The 8,111-nt window shown below is 42.2% G+C and overlaps 1 long non-coding RNA gene across 1 annotated transcript; it reads left to right on the top strand.

The window, feature by feature from the left end:
- Positions 1 to 1,414: 1,414 nt before the first annotated feature.
- Positions 1,415 to 2,238, top strand: LOC113023358 (uncharacterized). The gene is made up of 4 exons (XR_003272555.2): positions 1,415 to 1,519; positions 1,631 to 1,704; positions 1,858 to 1,905; positions 2,042 to 2,238. It is a non-coding gene; the product is annotated as an uncharacterized LOC113023358 (long non-coding RNA).
- Positions 2,239 to 8,111: the final 5,873 nt, after the last annotated feature.

Here is an 8,111-nt window from a genome sequence, read left to right as displayed (position 1 = left end):
TTCTATTTCTCTATATAGTGAAGCCAGAGTTGAGCGGGGAGAAAGAGCTCGACTGGAACAGACTGTTTTCCTTGAGTTCACAACTGTCAAGAAAACGCAATAATAGTGAGCACAATCATGTCTGGTACTTTTACAACAGTCATGTGAGAAAATAAGGGCACCGCATTAAATTATCAGCTCTTTATTAAGAAATGTTCACATATCACTGTCCAATCATGTTTTCATGTATTACTGGAAAAGTAAGTGACTTAATTGCAATTAAATAAAAACCAAATAATAATAATAATAATAATAATAATAATAATAATAATAATAATTTACACATCAAAAAAACAAAAAAAACAAAAAACAAAAATTGTGTATTTTAATGGAGGAAATAGTTAGGACACTCTACCCCCCCTAATAACTAGTGTTGCCACCTTTGGCTGATATAACTTCAGTGAGACACCTTTTGTGGCCTTTTACCAGTCTCTGACATCGATCAGAAGAAAGTTTGCCCCACTCCTCACACACAGCAGACTTCATGATGGATTCTATGATGGTGAGCTGGCCAGGTGGTGCCTCAGATAAGCACCCCCAAACTATGATACTGCCACCTCCATGCTTCACAGTTGGTATGAAGTTCTTTTCTTGCAAGGCTGTATTTGGTTTATGCCAAACATGTCTACTGTTCTGGTTCCAAATAATTCCACTTTAGATTCATCTGTCCAAAGAACATTATTCCAGAAGTCATGGCGTTTGTCTACGTTTGTCCTGGCAAACTTCAGTCTGGTCTTAATGTTTCTCTTAGAGAGCAAATGTTTCCTCCTTGCACACCTCCCATGAAAGTCAAACTTGTGTAGTGTCTTTCTGATAGTAGAGTCATGCGCTTTCACATCGACAGCAGCCAGAGCCTCCTGTAGTTCCAGTGATGACATTTTAGGCTTTTTGATGACTTCTTTGAGCACCTTGCGGTCTGCTCTGGGGGTGAATTTGCTTGGAGGGCCAGACCTGGGCATGGTGACAGTTGTTTTGAATGTCCTCCACTTGTAAATACTTTTCCAGATGGTGGAACGGCTGATGTCAAATTCTTTTGAGATCTTTTTAAATCCCTTACCAGACTCATAAGTGGCCACAGTCTTCTTTCTTAGGGCGTCAGACAGTTATTAGATCTCATTAGATAGATATATAGATAGATACAACCTGGTGACCATTACCCCTACATTTTAAAGGGTAGACAATTATACTTAAAGGAACATATACAAACAACAGTTAGTTTTGTATGTGACTTGTCCTGGTCAATCTCACATCACTGTGTTGCAGCAAAAGGATTAATCAGGTGTGTCCCTGATTGTTGCCCAATTGTGTTTACCCTTGTTAAGATGAGAATGTTTTCTAAGAGTTAGAGTTTCCCAACAGTTACGCAAATGAGATTAAATCATCTCTTGCAACTGTGTATAAAAAGCTCTGCTGTCAGTACAGCATTACCACAATCATCCACATCTCTGAGACAGTCTGCTGAAGTTGTGAAGACCTGACGGTAACATTTCTCATCAATCTCTTATTGCTTCTGTGTTTTCAGTATAATGTTGGTTGAATGGTGATATTGCAGATGGTTTTGACCACATCTCATCTGAAATATTGTTAACAGGTGAAATCACTGAAACCATGATCAAGGTTGTGTTTCTGCTTGGATGCCTGCTGAGCCTTGCTCTGGCAAATCCTGTAAGTGTAATATGCCTGAAGACTGTGCTAGTGATGTTATCTGTAATATATGAATATATCTTGCACTGTGTGTGTAACTGTGTAACCAGAGACTGTGTCAGTGCTCCTATCCTATCATATCCAAACAATACATTTGCATGTTTTTTTAAACAGGACGACTCAGCACACGAGCGCGATGCACGTTCTTCATCTAGGGAGGGGGTGAGTCTCATGTTTGTCTTTCTAGGTTTGAACATTAGACACACTTGACTCTCTGATATTTACATATCTCTAAGAAGTTATTCACCAGAGAATGCATTATCACATGTAATAATATATATTACTGATTTTCTTGCAGATTACTGGGCCTTCCCTAAATCGTCTTACCCTGCTACTACCTTTTCTACAGAATCCAGCACTTCTGCAGAATTCAACGCTCCTTGCTTTGCTTCTTGCTGCTATACGATAAGCTGCTCCTTAACCAACAGCTATTACTGCCACAAAGGATGAATTGAAAACGAACAATCAATGAATAAAAACCTATGTTAAATTGCACTGGGAGTTTTTTTATTTATTTACACGATTATTGAAAATCCCCGCTTATTTCTGAGTGACTCGGTCTTAAAAAGAGTTTTAAAAAAAAAGAACAGATTATTCTAGTCAATATAAACAACATCTCCTTGTTCATGCAGTTTCTCACAAATCAACCAAATAATTCAGTATGCATCATCACAGAATATGTAGCATATTTATAGATACCTATGTTTGTTAACCCATATGGAAAAGATATATAGAAATTTTATAAAGTTTGTCTGTCTTGTGTGAAACTGGTATGAAAAGCATATATGTGTGAAAACAGATATAAGATCCCTTGAAACATTATATAATGAAACTTGTATGTTTTGGATACTTACTAAAACAATGTATGAAAGTAATGCGAAAGTGGCCACTTTCATGAGTAAATCATGTAAGCCTTATATGATTTACTCATGAAAGTGGCCACTTGTATCTTGTTTAATCTGAGGAAGCCCCTAAAAAAAGTCAGTGATCCCTGTGGACCTGTCTCGGATTTTCTCATCACTATTCATTTTAAAGCTCAGTTTTTAAAACGTTACGATGTAACTACAGCCCAGCCCATGCAGCAGTGTTTTTAATGACTAGCCTTTTATTGCAGTTGTTCTCCTCACTGAAGTTTGGCCCATTTACAGCATCCTGCCATGCAATTACATTAGTCCCTAACCATCAGGAACCCTCACGTTGATTTTTATTGAGTAGAAAAAAGTTAGCGTTCATGCTCCAGCTTCACTGTGTTTATGCTAGGCTAACCATAGCTGTGTAGCTAGCCACCCACAGCACATCATTATATACTGTTGAGACCAAGTAGTAAAAACACATGTTATTTTATGACCAGTAGTCAATCTAGTTGAATTAGGTTAACAGCTGTAGAATATATATTATCCTTTAGTTTAGATGGTATGCTGTGTATGTAGTCTAGTTCTCATTATATTCTTGAGTTAACATAACATATTCACATATTAGTTTATGCCCTGCGACAGACTGGCGACCTGTCCAGGGTGTACCCCGCCTCTCGCCCTATGACAGCTGGGATAGGCTCCAGCGCCCCCCGCGACCCTGAAAAGGACAAGCAGAAGCGAATGGATGGATGGATATTAGTTTATTAGTTAAATGTGCATTACTCTGTATCCTTGATCTGCTGAGAATGTCTCACACTTTGGGTTCTTGACATGTTTTATTGCTGAATCATGAAGAGAGAGGAAGCTCATTTCTGCCGCTTGTATCCGCGATCTCGTGAAGGGTGGCTGGCCTCTCCCTTAGAGATAGGGTGAGAAGTTCGGCCATCCGGGAGGGGCTCAGAGTAGAGCAGCTGCTGCTCCACATCGAAAGGAGCCAGCTGAGGTGGTTCGGGCATCTGACAAGGATGCCCCCTGGGCGCCTCCTGGGTGAGGTGTTCCAGGCATGTCCCACCGGGAGGAGGCCCCGGGGCAGACCCAGGACACGCTGGAGAGATTATATCTCTCGGCTGGCCTGGGAACGCCTTGGTATTCCCCCGGATAAGCTGGAGGAGGTGGCTGGGGAGAGGGAGGTCTGGGCCTCTTTGCTTAGGCTGCTGCCCCCGCGACCCGGCCCCGGATAAAGCGGATGAAGATGGATGGATGGATGAAGAGAGAGGAGACTCTGTGTCTAGGTTAGAAGAGATAAGTCACATTCTATACCCCCACCTTTGCAGAAAGACAGGGAGGCAAGGTCAGGAGCCAGTCTCGCTAAGAAGTAGAAAAACATGTGAAGAGGTAGCTTTATGACTAAGGGGGGTTGCCAGAAGCTATAAAGGTCTGTGAATGTCGCCACCCCTTTGAGAGACATGTGCCTGACCCTCTGGCAGCATCTCTCCCGTCCGGACGTTCTAATGCTCTGTATTGTTGATTGTATGGAAATAAATGATTGTTGATTGAGCATTTATACACCGAGTATTGTCCTTCCTTCAGCCCAAAGATTAAAAGAATTGGGAGGTTTCAACAATACCAGCTGGCCCAACTTCAGTAAGCCTAAAAACGCCACTGCTGTTTAGTTTTCTGTCTTCATTTATGTCGGAAGTGATAGTAGAGCTGTAGGTCAAAATTTTGCTGTGGGATTTCAGCCAACGACATGTGCGGATCGAGGCACAGCGACACCGCAATCCCGCCCATACGGTAAAAAAATACATTTTTCCTGGCCAAAATGTATTTCAAATATATAGTAAATATATGTTGCATTTGTGATGCTCAAAAAAATATATTTTTGAAATTGAAAATATATTTTTTTCAAACCAAAATACATTTCAAAAGATATTTCTGGTTGAAGAAAATACATTTCCAACCTTAAAGTAGAATGTATATCAAAGTATCCTTTATTTAAAATGTATTTAGTGCAATAATGATGATGATGATGATAATAATAATAATAATAATAATAATAATAATAATAATAACAAAAGTAACAACATGTTTTATGTACATCTGCAAAAAACAGTTGGATTCAAACAAAACAGTCAAAGTTTTAGCAAGAATTAGGCTGTTTATTCATTTGCTTACAGTATTTCACATTACACAATATCTTACTATAATGTAGCGTTCAATTGACTTTGAAATTATCTGTCAGTGATACAGTAAACAAGATACAACAACTGATAGGTTTGTAGCTTGAACCTATTCGCTGGAACGTTGAGGACAATATAATTACACAGCAAGCAGGACACGAAATAGGCAACATTCTTCATGTTTCTCGTGCACGGGAGAGAACCGGACAAACGCCGTTCCTTCGCTTGACTCCAGTTGCTCTCATCCGTTCTCCCGTAACACTGCTCTTTTATTGAGGTTACATGAATATGCATAGGTTCATTAACATATGACGTCTACATACACACAAAGAGTACCTTGCCTTTGTGTGTGTGTGTGTATGTGTGTGTGTGTGTATGTGATTTGTGTGAGGTCAAGATGTGACCCTGTGAAGACTCCCCAAAGCTGGTGCCAGAAGTCTAGCGGGTCCATCTGAACAAAAGGCTCTTATACTTAACACTGGCAGTCCCAGGCTTCTACCTTTCTACCTTTAAAACCCGCCACCAGCCAAATGGCTGGTAGGCTTTTAGCTAAGCTTTAGCTTCAGGCAAGTGGAAGCTAAATTGGCTAGTCATTCATATGTAAATTGGGTTGTTACCTGGGAATTCTGGAGGGAGGGGAGTGGGGGTGTGTGGATGAGGGGGTGGGGGAGCTGCTAAAAGCGGTGAGCTTCCTTTTGTTTCATCTTGATGCATTCTCAATCATCCAGGGAAACAAATCTCCAAAAGTCACCAACTTGGAGTGTTTCAGTTTGCCATCTTAGGGAGAAATCAACACACATGGGTGTATGTCCTTTGTTGCTGAGATTTATTGATAAAAACAGTACAAAAAATCAACCATTTGTACACATTTTTACAAATAATTATAAAAAGTGAGTGAGTACATTTCAACATTTTCAGCAATCACTCACAATCCTGGCACTGCCATGGTATCTGTAGTCTGCATTTACCACATGTGTATCTGTTGCAGTGAACACATCGCACAGTGGCATGATTGTTCTTGCAATTGTGTTTGACCTGACACATGGCTCTTTTTCCAGGGCTCGGTGTGGAGGGTTGTGTCAAAGGCAACTGTTCTTTTCTTGCCTTCTTCGCAGCTACATGAGAGTGAGCTAACTCCCTTGCAAGCTCCACCAGGAAGTCCACCCGTCTTTCCTTCGTCCTGGAGCATGCTTGATACAGCACATGTGCATTCAGTGCTGCCATGTCAATCATGTTATAAAACACGGCAACTGGCCAGCGCCGTGTTCCTCTGCGGACAGTGTACTCCCGAACCATCTGGTCCATCTGGACCATCTGGGTTTTGTGCCTCGCCCCGCGCTGAAACACAAAAACGTGCTCCCCAGGATGGAAGCTGGCTCCAGCAGGTTTGTGAGGACCTCAGAGCTCAGCTTCAGGGCCTGCAGGGGGATGTCTGATCACAGCTACAGCTGCAGTTATTATATGATATAGCTGTTTACAACTAACATTTAAACTCTCCATTCCTTCAACCTCTGCTGCCACGCTGACGGCGTATGCGGCCAAACGGAAGAAGACAGTCTATATTCTTAGCAGCATGCACGGCGTGGTTCAGACTGATAACACTACCAAAAGGAAGCCAAACACTGTCACCCTTTACAACAAAACAAAGTGTGGCGTGGATGTGATGGACCAGATGGTTCGGGAGTACACTGTCCGCAGAGGAACACGGCGCTGGCCAGTTGCCGTGTTTTATAACATGATTGACATGGCAGCACTGAATGCACATGTGCTGTATCAAGCATGCTCCGGGACGAAGGAAAGACGGGTGGACTTCCTGGTGGAGCTTGCAAGGGAGTTAGCTCACTCTCATGTAGCTGCGAAGAAGGCAAGAAAAGAACAGTTGCCTTTGACACAACCCTCCACACCGAGCCCTGGAAAAAGAGCCATGTGTCAGGTCAAACACAATTGCAAGAACAATCATGCCACTGTGCGATGTGTTCACTGCAACAGATACACATGTGGTAAATGCAGACTACAGATACCATGGCAGTGCCAGGATTGTGAGTGATTGCTGAAAATGTTGAAATGTACTCACTCACTTTTTATAATTATTTGTAAAAATGTGTACAAATGGTTGATTTTTTGTACTGTTTTTATCAATAAATCTCAGCAACAAAGGACATACACCCATGTGTGTTGATTTCTCCCTAAGATGGCAAACTGAAACACTCCAAGTTGGTGACTTTTGGAGATTTGTTTCCCTGGATGATTGAGAATGCATCAAGATGAAACAAAAGGAAGCTCACCGCTTTTAGCAGCTCCCCCACCCCCTCATCCACACACCCCCACTCCCCTCCCTCCAGAATTCCCAGGTAACAACCCAATTTACATATGAATGACTAGCCAATTTAGCTTCCACTTGCCTGAAGCTAAAGCTTAGCTAAAAGCCTACCAGCCATTTGGCTGCTCTCCGGGTTTTAAAGGTAGAAAAGCCAAATGGCTGGGCTCTGGGCCTTCCTAGTGTTAAAGAGATATACGTGTGTTTGCTATATCAACAAAGAGAAGACAGGACCTCTCTTATGCTCCTAGGATGTGGGTGTGCATTCCACTCTAGAATGCACACCAAGCCTTTGCAGCCTGCTAAAGATCACAGTCCTATCACTACACAATTGATTATACACCTCTAAGGATATTTAACCCATATGGTTAAATATTTCTAAGCATAAATGACAATCAACAATACAAAACCTAACATCCCCCCCCTTTTTGACCTTTATGCTAGAAAAGCTCCCAGTTATGATCACTTCATGTCTGACAGTTTCAATGCAAACATTTTTATACACAGCATATTGTGGCATGCAGAGGAAACTTTACAAAGAAGCTCACAGAGAGAGATTGTTATTCAACCCCAAGCTGGTAGGGGGAGCTCTTTATTACAACACACACTGATGCTACACTGTGCTTCGAGGGTCATCAACAGCATAACAGAACTCACCCATGGTTTCATTCATTCTATAAAACAACAACTGTAAGTGCCTTTGAACCACAGTACAAACACAACATTCAGGATAACAGTTAAAAGTAGTGTAAACATAAACAACAAAACAAGAACATCCAAACAGCAGCACACGTCCCAAGGCATGATGGGAGAGAACTAGCCGCTCCCCCAACACGCCACACAGCCCCCACCTGAGTGGTTAGCTGTCCCCAGCAACCGGCATGTCCATAGCAAAGTCTCTGAGGTGTTGGGGAAGGCGACGGCTTCGTTGAGGACGTTCCGTGGGTCCCCCAGCTGCCTCCGAGGCCAGGTTGGGGGCCTGCAGTTGAAGCTGGGACCCTGACGTCTCCCTGGATG

Source organism: Astatotilapia calliptera, chromosome 6 (genome assembly GCF_964374335.1).
Source record: "Astatotilapia calliptera chromosome 6, fAstCal68.1, whole genome shotgun sequence".
Lineage (NCBI taxonomy): Eukaryota > Metazoa > Chordata > Actinopteri > Cichliformes > Cichlidae > Astatotilapia > Astatotilapia calliptera.
The sequence above is the reverse complement of the archived record's forward strand: the minus strand, read 5'-3'. Positions and strand labels throughout refer to the sequence as shown.